Here is a 15,142-nt window from a genome sequence, read left to right as displayed (position 1 = left end):
AGTTATGGGGGGAAAGCCATTGCAATCCATAAGCTGCACTTTATAAATTTATATTTTTAAATAAAAGTTAAAAAAAAAGAGTTACACACAGAGAGAAGGAGAGGCAGAGAGAGGAAGAGGTCTTCCATCCACTGGTTCACTTCCCAATTTGAATCAATGGCCAGAGCTATGCCAATCCGAAGCCAGGAGGGAAGAGCTTCTTCCCATGTAGGTACAGGGGCCCAAGCACTTGGGCCATCTTCTGCTGCTTTCCCAGGCCATAGCAGAGAGTTGGATCAGAAGTGGAGCACCCAGGACTTGAACCGGTGCTCATGTGGGTTGCCAGCACTGCAGGCGGTGGCTTTACCCGCTATGCCACAGCGCCGGCCCATGGTGTTTCTTCTAATATTTCTGGATATGACATAGGAAATGTGATGGGAGGGGCAGGTATTGTGGCGGAGTAGGTTAAACCGCCATTTATAACACCCGAATCTCATTTTGAAGTGCTGATTTCCAGTCTGGATTCCTGTGCTTCCAACTCAACTTCCTCTTAATTTGCCTGGAATGCAGTATATCATGGCTCAAGTGCTTGGGCCCTGTCATGCACATTGGGTCTCTGGATGGAATTCCTAGCTCCTGACTTTACCCTGGCCCAACCCTCTATGCTGTGGGCATTTTGCGATGTTAATCAGAACATGGAAGCACTCTCACTTGCTCTCTCTGTCTCTCTTCCTTTCAAGTAGATAAAAGGAAAAAATGTAAAAAGAATATTTCTGTAAAATGTGATAGAGGAACTAGAAACATTACAATATGGTAGATTTATTCTTCATTTTTAAGTTAAAATAGTAACTTGGGCTTTGGAAGCATTTTTAGAACATAATGTAATATAAAGTAAATTACTCCTTTATGTATTATGTTTATTGTTTGATTTCTGTCTCTTTTTGCTAGAACCTAAGCCATGGTGGCAGAAAATTTAATCTGTTTTAGTTTCTGGCATATTTCTAGGCTCTGGATCAATGCATGTCACATGGAAATTTTGCAGTTATTACTCATTGAATGAATAAAATATTCTTTGAATTATGTACATTTGTGAATGTGAATTTATATCTTTGAGTCTAAAATTTGGAGGAAATACTCATAGAAACACTTTTAATACCTAGATAACATTCTCTGCCTTCCCTCAATGTCTTATATTCTTCTGTTAAGCCTCTTGCTCTCTGATTGCTTGGAGAAGCTCTCTGGTAAAAATATACTGCTGAAATAAAACTTCAGCATTCTACTCTAGAAATGGTTCACTTATGAAACTCACAATTGCTTTGAAAAAAAAAAAAAAGTGCCATGTATTCCTATCAAGGTGGTACCTGGACAGAGTTTGCTATATCTGTTTCACAATTGTCTTCCAATATTTACTGTTTGGCGATGGGCAATATTTTTTAATCTATGTTTTCTTGATAACACACTGTCCAGTTTTGGAATATGCAGTGATGTGTTGGAGCTAGTTCTTACACTAGAGCCAACTGGGAACATGTATTCCCAAGTCTATAACTCAGTGACTTCATGGTAGCCTAAAATGACTCTTGGTGGGAATATTTATACCATGAAAAATCCAAAGCTTTATTGGCTTTTTTACCTCCCACTACCAGATACTTCTGAGAAGACACTGGGCATCATGACTGCTGCCATCACTCTCAGTTCAGCTGAACCATCCTTGAGATGCAGCATAAAGTCTGGAAAAGACTTGAACTTTGCAATCCCATCCTATCAATTTCCTCTGTACTTAACCACAGGGAAGACCTAGCTTCTCTGAACATCATTTATAAAATACATTTTGTAGAAGAATTACAGGGAAGTAATGTATAATAATCCTAACATAGTACCTGACACACACAAAACTCTGTCAATGTCTGTTTCCTTTTCAGTGGTATGGTATTGGGACAGGCAGAAGAAAGCCAGACTTTAATGAAACTCTTCTATAAGGGGTTTATAATAAAATGTTTATTAACAACCTCTTAAGCAACTCTCATGGCCTCACTGGGGTGTATTCTAGCTCATTTTAAAATCATGTGCAATCCAAAGGAAGCTGGTTCCCATCTATAGTATGGTATTATCCAATAATGCAGAGCAAGGGTAAATGTAGTTGGAAACAGAATGAACATCAAACACTCTAACGTAATTATGTCAAGCTGAGTTAATGAAGTCAAAAGGTAAAATAATCTCTCCAAGGTGATTATATCCTTTAATATCATATCTCATCTGAAGAGATGAATTTTCTTAGAAAGGTGGAACTTGAGTAGCTTTGAACACAAAGCAACAATGAACTGAGGTAGTGCTCAAGTCTGAGAAATCATTAGTGATATTTTGGTCTCTGATCCCAGGACTGGCTTTTTTTTTTTTTTTTTTTTTTTTAAGTGTAGAAAGGGAATAAGAAGACCAGGTCTTTTGAAGATAGTGCAAATTTTTATTTGTAGGGGAGAAGATATTTGTATTTGGGTAAGCCATGAGTGTTTCTGCTTAACTGATATTTGGATAAATATAGGCATTTAATAGCTGAAAGTAATATATCATACACATATGAAAAAGGAACGCCCCATGTGACTGCAGTAATAGTTTTATTACAAATATACAAATTTAATAATAGATTTTTCAGCATTAGTATAAGGCTAAGCAAAATTCCTTTATTTTTCCTGCCTATTTTACTTAAAATTCTGACCGTAACATGATGGTACCTTTAATAAATATTCATTTCTTAGATAAAAATTAAAATTTCATAAGAGATTTCTTAATCTTTTTATTTTTGAGAAAACATTTTTAACTTATAGTCAGGGCTTAATGCTCCACTAAATAAAAGAGTTCAACAAATAGGGACAGACATATTGGCATAGCAGGTAAACATGCTGTCTGTGACCTGGCATCCCATATGGGCAGCAGTTTGAATTCTGGCTGCTCCACTTCCAATCCAGCTTCCTGCCAATGGCCTGGGAAAGCAGCAGAGGATGGCCTAAGTACTTGGGCCCCTGTTTCCATGTGAGAGACCCAGAAGAAGCTCCTTGGCTCCTGGCTTTGGACTGACCCATGTCCTGTGTGTGAGCATTTGAAGAGTAAACCAACAGAAGGAAGATATCTGTTTCTTCCCCCTCTATCTCAGTAGCTCTGCCTTTCAAATAAATAAATCTTTAAAAAGAAAAAAAAAACAGTTCAACAAATAAAAAGTAAAAAGATCATAGTTAGGCAGGAAGGTAAGGGCTATAAACAAGAATTAAATGAAAAGATACCAGCTTCGCTCACATACAGTAAACTTTAAAATACCCACAGATCATTCATAAAAATATGCCTTTTGGGATATATTTTCATTACTGAGGTTTACCAAAAAGTTATACAGTCTACCTCATATTTTTTTTTTAATGGAAAGAGACTTTAGTAATTTGTAGTGAAAAGTAACTTATTTAAAATACTTAAGGGACTTTGCTATTAATAGTTTACTGACACTTTTAAAAAATTATTTTATTTGAAAGAATTATAGAGTGAGGGAGAGATGCAATTAGAGATCTTTCTACTGCTGTTTGCTCTCTTGATGGCTGCAATGGTCAGAGACAGGCCAGGCTGAATCCAGGAGCTTCATCTGGGTCTTCCACTTGGGTGGCAGAATTCCAAACATTTGGGCCATCTTCTGCTGTTTTCCCCAGGCCATTAGCAGGGAATTGGAGTGGAAGTGGAGCAGCCAGGAGATGAACTGGCACCCAAATGCAATGCCAGTGTAAAAGGCAGTGGCTACATATTCTATGACACAATGCTGTCTCTCTCCCTTCCCGACCCCTGCCATGAGTTGACACTCTTAAATAATTATAATTCTTTGAACTTCATTATTTTGGTCAATCAAGAATTAGTGCAGCATGCATGATTAAAACATGTTCCTTTATCTTAAAGGCCTAACATCTATGATGGATATATAAAATATATAAAAGGACACTTCAAAAGTTTGTGAACAGTGGTAAGTTTTAGGGCAAAAATTTTAAAATCCATGGTTAATTTTCTCATGTATTTTCCATGAACTCTTTCAAAGACACTTGTACACTGACAACCAAAATGGAAGTGCAGTGTGGTAAGAAGATTGGACTATAGTAGAAGTTTTCAGAGCAAAGTGAATTCCTTCTGCTGAAAAAAAAAAAAAAAACCTATATTGACATCTTCATCGGATCTTTTAAGGTGAGGAAGTACCTTATCAGCTTCTAAGAAGGGGAGACTTCCCCATTTCCTAATCTCTACAGTTTAGGAATAAGGAAAGTAAGTTGGATAAGGAATATCAGACACAAGTGTATTGTAACTTATTTAGACTGAATGCAGAGAATGTCAGGGGAGTAGTGAGAGGTTGATAAGGCTAGCCAGTTGCGGCCTGTGGGAGTTATTAATATGTGCGAAGTCATTGGAGATTTGTAACTTAGTTATAGCATAGGAGCTCTATGAATTGTTGTACTATTGATACAAAGACATTTCTAGTGAGGTGCACTAGAAATAGATGATGAAATATCTACTCATGGCTTTAGTTAAATGGCATATGAGTAGAAATAATGGGAGGAAGAAAACAATATTAGAGGTACTGTGGAAATAGTGTGGAAATAAAATAAAATTGGTTTCACAGATAAGAAAAGAAAAAGTAACCTGTATAAGCCGGCACCGCGGCTCAATAGGCTAATCCTCTGCCTAGCGACGCCGGCACACGGGGTTCTAGTCCCGGTCAGGGCACCGGATTCTGTCCTGGTTGCCCCTCTTCCAGGCCAGCTCTCTGCTGTGGCCCAGGAGTGCAGTGGAGGATGGCCCAAGTGCTTGGGCCCTGCACCCCATGGGAGACCAGGAGAAGCACCTGGCTCCTGGCTCCTGCCTTCGGATAGGTGTGGTGCGCCAGCTGCTGCGGCCATTGGAGGGTGAACCAACGGCAAAGGAAGACCTTTCTCTCTGTCTCTCTCTCTCACTGTCCACTCTGCCTGTAAAAAAAAATCGAAAAAGTAACCTGTATATAATGGGGAACAAATGTATTGATTCTAAGAACATCAAGATGACTGTCCACATGATAGACATGACATTGCAGAGCAAATCTCTTGATGTGTATGAGAAATGTATTGATACTTATGTTGTGAGGTTATATAAAGTGTGTGGAATAGATTTATACTGACTTTATTATAAAGCTTCATAATAAGATGACTAAAACATAGTACAACTTTTAACAAAGCTGTGGAAATACAAAGAAAATATTTGGGAGAAACTAGTGAGTTTAATTTAACAATCAAAATTATAATGTATCAAAGTCTCCACAGCAAAAAATTAGGATAGTTCAGAGGGATTTGTTTTCAAAATGACTATTAGAGTGTCAAGATTGGGTAGAGGAATCACAGAGTACTGTGGAAACTGGTACAAGTGGCAGACCAGCTAATTCTTTCCTTAAGCTTGACTGCAGAAGGGGAGGTAGAGATGGAAGAAGTAGTTCTATACAGAAAGCAGCTTTGAAAGTAGTTCAAGGCTATCATCAATCCAAGACAACATCAAATAGAATGGATTAAGGGAACAAAATAATGGAATTCACTCTCCTCCCTTCCACCAATATTGAGCTGGGTATTTTGTTGACTGAGTGAACTGGAAGCTAAAGAACCAGAGAAACAACTGTGGCCATCTTATCCAAATGTGTGAGCCCCCCATTGCAGAAGGCTGGGTGCAGAAAGATGGAGAGCAAAGGGAAATATCCAGCACAGATGGCAATAGGGGCATCTAAGTTACGTAAGGTTATGTGCATTTAGGCAGAGTTTAAGAATTTGAAAGTGCTGATGACACCAAGTCCTTGGAATCTGTTTACTCACTAATACCCCAGGAATTCTCAAAAGCAGTAGGAATTTTTCTGAAGAATGTTGAAATCATGGAATGCATTCTGCATTGTGTAAAACTTGCATAGATTCACATTAAGGTAATTTTGGAGTTGCTTTTGCCTTATTTGACTAGAAAAGGGAACAACTAATGCAAGACCAATGGGAAAGAATTGTTGATTTCATGTACTTATTCTCCATAGTGCTGCTCAAGGAAAAGTATATATGGGTCAAACAGCTTGGTAAACACACCCCAAAAATTCTTAATTTAGAAGACATTGTAACAAATTGATGAACTTGCATATTAAAACATCCATGTTAAAAACACATACATTCCGGCCGGCGCCGCGGCTCACTAGGCTAATCCTCTGCCTTGCGGCGCCGGCACACCGGGTTCTAGTCCCAGTCGGGGTGCTGGATTCTGTCCCGGTTGCCCCTCTTCCAGGCCAGCTCTCTGCTGTGGCCTGGGAGTGCAGTGGAGGATGGCCCAAGTGCTTGGGCCCTGCACCCCATGGGAGACCAGGATAAGTACCTGGCTCCTGCCATCGGATCAGTGCGGTGCGCTGGCTGCAGGCCGCGGCGGCCATTGGAGGGTGAACCAACGGCAAAGGAAGACTTTTCTCTCTGTCTCTCTCTCTCACTGTCCACTCTGCCTGTCAAAAAAATCAAAACAAAAGAAAACAAAACACATACATTCCTTCAGATTCTGGATAGGGATCTTTGTCTCCTAACAGTTCTTACATGAAGATACATGTTCTTGAAAAATCAAAATGAGTATTTTTTATTTTAACTTTTTGATTGATATAGGTAGACAAATTTCATGTATTTTGTATATTCAGATTTAGAAGCAAAGCGATATTTGCCACCCTACCCTTCCTGCCAACCTCCATCTTCCTTCCCTGAAGATTATTTTTTTTAATTTTTATAATGACATACTTGAAGTTTACTTTATAATCACAAGCTTAACTCTCCACCAAATAAAGTTAATATCAAATAGCCTTCAATATTTAAATATAAGACTCAAGATTTTAATGAGTATTATGAATTTAAAATATCATATCTAGGATCACTATGAAGACAATAAGTTGCTCAGACAGATGTTTCTTTAGTCATTACTAGTCTGGATTTCTGTATTAGATCTCTTAGTAGATTTCTGAATATGACCATGAAGAAAAATATCAGTAGCAACAAATGGGTCTCTTAGCTTCCAGGTATTTGAAACACATTGTATTCTGTTTCTTTCAGTTTTGTCATAATTTTATATGTTCATTTATATGTTCATTCTTTATATTGTTTCCAGATCTAGTCTAAGGATACTCAGACTTTGTAACTTGAAAAAATAAGTATGGAGTGTTTAGAAAGAAAGGAACAATTGTGTACATACTTTCTCGCATACTTTTATTGGGACACTTCAAAATTTTTGGATGAGGATAACTAGATCTTAATATTCTGGGTTAAACCTATAAGGGAGATCAAACAACACTGCTTGTAACTAAGATTTTATGTTTTCTAAGATGCCACAACTTCCATACTTGTAAATCTTTGTATCTTGTTGAAGATGATTGAGATATAGCAATTTTGGTAACATAGATCCTGAGACATGGTAGATATCCAAAGATAGTCTACTCTATTGAACATTGTACATGCACAAGTATGTGACTATATATTGTATATCATATAATGTATATTATATCATTAATATAAGTTTTCTATAAAATAGACATACATTCAAGCATTAAGAAAATAGTGCAAATCAAGTAGATTAATTTATAAATCAAATCCCTCAATGGTTGAATATTATCAGAGGTCATCCAGAATTAGCAATATTTGAAAAAGTCTGGTACTTTCTGCAGCTATGGAAGTGTTCCTTCATGTACTTTATAGCATTATTTTTTCTTACCTATTTTACTTTCAATTTTCAAGCCTTATGTTTTACTCTGTACTTTTGAAATGTAATGTGAACTTAAATTTAACCTATTGGTTATCCATTGACAAGGAAGACAAACTTTTATGCAGCTCAATAAAAACATTTACCCAGCTCAATACAAATTTGTGCTAAATCCAATCCTCTAATCATTAGTTCCTGGAGTGAAATGACTTGTACTCTATTATGTTCCATTAAAACACAGCAAAAATATGACATCACCCTGTGTTTCTTTTTTCTGCATGGTTTGGAAAATTAGAATCGTTTGCTTTGTTTATCCTTTCTGCATTATTAAATTTGCATTTAAAAATCATATTAGAAAAATAGTTGCTGAATAGTCTTAATAAACTGAAGACACACAGCATGAATTAACTTGCTCAGTAACTCCCTCTTTCCCTATAATGCCAACCATTAACAATTGCCATTCCCTTCTTATTCAGTGAATTTGATCAATTTATATGCTTTATGTAAGTGAAATCATGAAGCTTTTGTCTTTATTTGACTAGCTTTTTTTCATCAACAAAATACAACTTAAAAAATTGTAGGGGCAGGTATTTAGTACATCAAGCTGCTGTTTGGGATGCCTGCATCCCATGTTTGAGTATGGATTTGAGTATGTATTTTAGTCTCGGCTGCTCTACTTCTAATCTAGTTTCCTACTATAGAATGAGGGAAGACAGTAGACAATATCCCCAATCCATTCACATTGAAGATCCACATGGAGTTCTTGGCTTCTGGCTTGAGACTTGGCCCAGCTCTGGCTATTGCAGTCAATTGGGGAATGAACCAGTGGGTAGATAATAGATGATTAATATTCTCTCTCTCCCTGTCTCTCTCTCTCTCCCTCCCTCCCTCCCTCCGCTCTGTCTCCCCCCTCTCTGATTCTCTTTCAAATCTTTAAAATATAAAATCAAAAAATCAACTGTGTAGCTATCATAATCTGTGATATGTAGGTATGAAAATTTAAGAAATACTAAGATTTTTGAGTATTTTCACTTGTATCTTAATTCAATAATTGAATCCAAATTAATTCAAATAAAGAAAAAAAGCATGAAGTTATTCCTATGTGGGATTCCAGATCAATCTCTGTACCTAGCAGGTAATCATGACCTTTAAGCTAGTAGGGGTAATTTCTAACACAAGGGTATTTTTGATAAGTCACATTAAGTGAATTAAGTGAACTTTCTTTTTATTAATGATTAAATCTAATCATTTAAATAATAAGCTTTTGTTTAAAGGGTTTAGTAAAATGTAATCTGTTTTAGAATTTTTATTTCACCAATGTATTATGATTACATTGCTGACGCTTATCAAATACTTGTTAAATGAAAATATGAAAAGAATTATAGTTTAAAAGAAAAGGAAACACTGGTAGGAAACAAATAAATCTTGAATACCCAGATACCTTGCTTCTTTTCAAAGTAATATTTTGGAGAGAAGACACAGTTTCATGTATAGAAGATTCTAATGCAAACTAATTTTATAAATAGGTTTTGCATTCTTTAGCAGTGTTAGGACATGCTGATTCTGGCTCTGATAAGTCAAATCTATCAGGAATTTTCTAACCTGTATAGAAATGTATCTTAAAGCTTGTCACATGATCCATTTCCTCTGTGAGATTGTAAAAATCACAATATTGTAATTATTATTTGATGTAGTCTGTGTCATAATATTGATATTAAACTTGATAAAGGTATTATAGTTATTTTCTAGTCAATGCATTAATATCAGAAAAAGATCAAATAGAGAATCTACGATTTTTTTCTGTTATAACGTTTTATATTTTTTTAAAATTTAGCTTCAAATATATCGGTAAGTAAGGAGAAGTAATATTCCAGACTGAATCTTAAATCTCATAAATGGTAAATGACAAATTCTGAAAGAGATTTGTACACATACGTGTGCTCCATAAAATCAATATTATGGCTTCCTGATGACTAGAACTGAGATTCTATTTTTTGATGTTAAATTGGTGAAAATCTAAAAGTCTTGTGAGAATAGACTGTCTTTGCATTTTCATTTACCTCTCAAGTGTTATGTAAGACTGCTTAAGATTGTTTTGGAGTATTTCTCCAGCAATTACAAATTTACAGAACACAGTTTGGGCATTTCTATCTAAACGTGTGGCATTTCTATCTGAAACTGCATTGTGTTTGCTTTCATACTCCCATTTCTGCTGTTGGTAGGAACGATTTATACTCATCACTTCAATTTCTCTCATTCACTTTTGATTTATGACTTGTTTTCTTTGGAGAAATTATTTAACTATGTGTGTTTAGTTAAATTCTCCACCCCCTTTCTCTTCTTTATATCAGGATGACCTCCAGGGTCAAGTGAAAGATTATGTAATATTTTGAACAAACAATATGCATCATGTATAATAAAAAAGACTTCATTTGTGTTTCTTACTGTCACAGTAAAATGTATTTTGTGAAAAAGTTTCTCTCCCTTATTTGAAACTCCAACAGTTCTATTACTTTTCTATTCATTCTTGGATAATAAAATTCCATTCGTAGAGGTAAATGGAACACACATTCCATTTTGTACTTAGAATCACCTGTCCTAACTTTTCTTTGCTTCCTTGCCTTATACTTTTGACTGTCATTTTCATGACCATTGGTAGCTGATATGAATTAAAGTGAGAGAGGAAGAAAAAAATGGAGGTAGCTTTGATTCTTACCTGTCTTATTTTAACACGACTAGATCTGGAAGTAGCTTAGAGCTAGATTTTTCTTAGAAGGTACATGTGATCTCATCAGACTTTATAAGTTTGGGGTCTTCCCTTGGAGCTCTCTTGACTTGGAAAAAACATTCTTAACTGGTTTGATTCTTTACTATCTCTGTGTGGATCAGAAATTTACCTCTTGCGTCTAGCTGTTCACATTCCATCCCTGCTTTAAATGGCCCATTTATGAAGACTCCAAGGTATCCTCATACTGGCTCTCTCATGTGTGGTATTCAAATCTCATAGATGGGAGACAGTCATAATCTTTGACCCAACAAACTGGGAAAATGGATTAAGTCCATTCTTATAACAAGTCCTTTCTAATATGCAGCTAGAGCAACTATACTGCTTATTCCTTTCAATATGTCCATACATAAGTCAATCTTCTCTCCTTGGTAACAGGGCCCCATGTAAGGTTTTTTTTTTAAACTTTTAAAAAGATTTTATTTAATTATATGAAACATAGAATTGCAGGAAGAGAGAGAGATCTTCCATCTGCTAATTTACTCCCCTAAAGGCCACAACAGCCAAAGCAGGGCTGATTCAAAGCCAGGAGCCAGGAGTTTTTTTCCAGGTCTCCAGTGTGGGTGCAGGACCCAAACACTTGGGCCATCTTCTCCTGCTTTCCCAGGCCTTCAGCAGAGAGTTGCATCAGAAGAAGAGCAGCTGGGACATGAACCAGCACCCATACGGGATGCTGGTGCCTCAGGTGAAGCCTTAGCCCACTACAGCACAGTGCTGGCCCCCACTCATGTCAGGTTGTTTGGAAGAGCTGTTGAAGTCTAACTAAAACTGGAAGTAAGAGAGCTCCTGCACTCTCCTCCTTAGGGTGAGGAGAGGAATTCAAAAGTGGAAGATCAGCTCTTCCAAGAACATCTCTTCACAGGCTTTTCCAAATCTCCAACAATCTAGTAGGCATGGATTTCTCAACAAGCTAAGACTTTTCTTGGAAACATTGCAAAGTTGTTCACATAACTCTTCATAATAAAGCAACTATTCTATTCATTCCTCAGCTGAAAACAAGAAAGGAAGGATCCTGTGTCAATCCCCTTTTGTAACACTCATGTCCTCTCCTAGTAGCACAATGAGATATGTTGCTCTTGCCATTGGTTCAGAAGATTCATATTTTTTATTTTATAGAAAACTTATATAACATCCCTCTTCATTCCTATATTATTACTTGATTTTATTAACATTAGAAAACCAGCCAGTTCACTAAAGCTTAGATGTTCCCCGCTTGAAGACATTTATATTTAGTTTGGGTGAAATGAACATGTTTTATTCTACATCTTAAGAACATTAACACTTAGGGCAATGACATTCAGCTATTATAGTAGTTAAAATAACAAGAATTATTGGATTATACATTTTATAAAATTTCCAAAATTAATAACTCCATAACAATATTTATGTATCAAAAGAACTATCAGAACACTGCATCTGTATTATAACTATCTTCATTATTTTAAATTAAGAAGTCATTAAATTATTTAACTCTACAATAATATAGAAATAATTTTATGATTTATAATTAAATGAAAAGAAAACTGAATATATATTTTTGCCAAAGAATTGTATGTTACTGTTGGTTCTTTTTTAGTATTTGTTATTTTACCAAAGTTTTAAAGCATAAAACTATTATATAAGACATGATAAATTATTTAGAATTAAAAAATTACAGTGTTTCCTTACACTATGTAGACAATTGACAGCTCAAGAATGCTTTAGAGATCAGACTCCCCTAATAGGTTTCTACATTGTAAGCAGAAATTATTACATATAATTAGCAACTCATAGTCATTGTTATAAATAGATGATTTTCATTATTAGAGAGTATATATTTTCACCTTCATGTGGAAAAAATATCCCTGCAGAGTGTATATTATTCATCTAAAGGAGAAAGATGAAGAATTGATTCCTGTCAGCTTTAAAGATCTTTATTTATATGAAAGGCAGAGTTAAAGAGAGAAAAGGAGAGAGAGAGAGATCTTCTATATGCTGGTTCACTCCCCAAATGGCCACAATGACCAGGGATGGATTGGGCCAAAGCTAGGAGCCAGGATCTTCCTCCGGGTGAATTACATGAGTGCAGGGGCCCAAGGACTTAGGACATCCTCTGATGCTTTTCCATGTGCATTAAAAGGGAGTTGAATTGGAAATAGAGCAGCTGGAACTCGAACCAGCACCCATAAGGGATGCCAGTGCTGCAGATGGCCACTTAACCAGTTATGCTGCAACACCAGCCGCAGCTTTAAAGATCTTATACAACAAAAACTAAGTTGGAGGCATCACAATACCAGATTTCAAGATATATTACAGGGCCTTATAATCAAAACAGCCTGGTACTGATACAAAAATAGATATATAGAACAATGGAATAGAATGGAAACTCCAGAAATCAATCCACACATCTGCAACCAACTAACCTTTGTCAAAGGAGCTAAAATAGTTCCCTAGAAAAAGAAAAGTCTCTTAAAGAAATATTTCTGAGAAAATTGGATTTCTGCATGCAGAAGTATGAAACAAGACCCCTCTCTTATACCTTGCACAAAAATCCACTCAAAATGGATCAAGGATCTGAATCTATGACCTGATACCATCAAATTACTAGAGAACATTGGGAAAACTGTATAAGACATTGGCATAGACATAGACACCATAGGTATTGGAAAAGACACCAGAAGCATAGGTGATCAAAGCCACAACAGACAAATGGGATTATAACAAAATGGGAAGCTTCTGCACTGAAAAAGAAATACTCAGCGAAGTGAAGAGGCAGCTAACAGAATGGGAGAAAACATTTGCAAACTATGAAATGGTAAAGGATTAATATCCAGAATCTATGAAAAGATCAAGAAACTCCACAACAAAATAAACAATCCCCTTAATAAATGAGCAAATGATTTGAACAGACATTTTTCAAAAGAGGAAATTCAAATGGCCAGCAAACATATGAAAAAATTCTCAGGATCACAAGATATTAGGAAAATGCAAATCTAAACCACAATGAGGTTTCACTTCACCCCAGTTAGAATGGCTCATACAAAAATCAACAAACAATAAGTGCTGACAAGAATGTGGTGTAAAAGGGCCCTCATCCACTGTTGTTGAGAATGTAAACTAGTACAGCCATTGTAGAAGACAGTATGGAGATACCTCAAAAGCTGAAAATAGCCCAGCAATCCCACTCCTGGGAGTGTACCCAGGGGAAATGGAATCAGCATATGAAAGAGTTATCTGTATGCCCATGTTCATTGCATGTCCATTCACATAGCTAAGATATGAAATCAGCCAAAATGACAGTCAACTGGTGACTGGATAAAGAAATTATGGTATATACACTACAGAATACTACTCAGCCATAAAAACGGATGAAATCCTGTCTTTTGCAACAAAATGGATGCAACAGGAAATGAATTTACTTAATGAAATAATTTCCAAAAAGACAAATACCACATGTTTCCCCTGATTCATGCTAATACAGTACCAAAAATGTAAGATATCAGGGTGAAATTTACATTTTGAGCCTTGATGATTGTTACAGCCTTTGCCTCTACTGTTGAGAAACATTGCTTTTTACTTCATACTATTTGTTGAACTCTTTAGTTAGTGTAGCGCTAATTTTATGAGTATCAAGTTAACTGAAAATGGATCTTTGTAAAAATTAAGAATGAGAATTGGAGAAGGAGGAGAAAAAAAGGTGAGAGTGTGGGTGGGAGGGAGGTTAGGGTGGAAAGTATCACTATGTTCCTGAATCTGTTTATAGGAAATACATGAAATGTGCATATCTTAAATAAAATTGAAAAAAAATCACCTTGTAACCCAAACAATGAGGGATAATATTTAATTACTATTAATTATACCAGTGAGCATAATAATGTCCAGGTTAGTAGGAGAACTTTGCTACTTTTATATTAAAACATAATAATCCATGGCATATTCTACATTTGATAATAAAGTGCTCTATTTAAATATTAAAGTTTCACTTGTTAAATTTTAATGGAGGTCTGTACAATAAAAAGAAACTAATATTTAAATTTCATCTCATTGTAGGACTTCATTCTCTAGGATTAATATAAAATTACTAGCTTCAAAATGAGGTGAAATAAATTCCTCGGTATTCCTCAGAAAACATATCACATGTCCCTTTTAGATATAAACATAACTATTTATTTAAGTAAATGAAATAGCATGATATAAAAATAAAACTATTTGTGGCCTTTAATTGGTTGATATTAATACGTAATAATTTTCAGTATAAAACCAATATGCAAAAGAAAACTTTGGAACATTATGCATTCAAATTTGTTCTATATTAAATAATTACTTTCCTGGAGAGAAACCCTTTAATGTGGCATTTTTCCAGGAATAAGGTGGTCAGTATAAATTTCTTTTGAAGCTATTTAACTTATTGTCTTCTGAGTAAATTTTTTAAAGATTTATTTATTTGAGTTACAGAGAGAAGGAGGGAGAGACGGAAAGGGACATCTTCCTTCTGTTGATTCACTCCTCAGATGGCTGCAAAGGCTGGAGCTGAGCTGATCCTAAGCCAGGAGCCAGGAGCTTCTTCTGGGTCTCCCATATGAGTCGAGGGGCCCAAACATATGGCCCATCTTCCACTGCTTTCCCAGGCCATTAGCAGAGAGAGCTGTATCAGAAGACGAG

The 15,142-nt window shown here is 35.9% G+C and overlaps 1 protein-coding gene across 14 annotated transcripts in view; it reads left to right on the top strand.

Moving 5' to 3' along the window:
• GPC5 (glypican 5) overlaps window positions 1-15,142 on the top strand; it is a 1,599,230-nt gene that overhangs the window by 964,491 nt on the left and 619,597 nt on the right. The gene's annotated exons all lie outside the window — the stretch shown is intronic.

Source organism: Oryctolagus cuniculus, chromosome 9, assembly GCF_964237555.1.
Source record: "Oryctolagus cuniculus chromosome 9, mOryCun1.1, whole genome shotgun sequence".
Taxonomy (NCBI): Eukaryota; Metazoa; Chordata; class Mammalia; order Lagomorpha; family Leporidae; genus Oryctolagus; species Oryctolagus cuniculus.
Note: the sequence above shows the minus strand (reverse complement) of the source record. Positions and strands in the feature narration are given on the sequence as shown.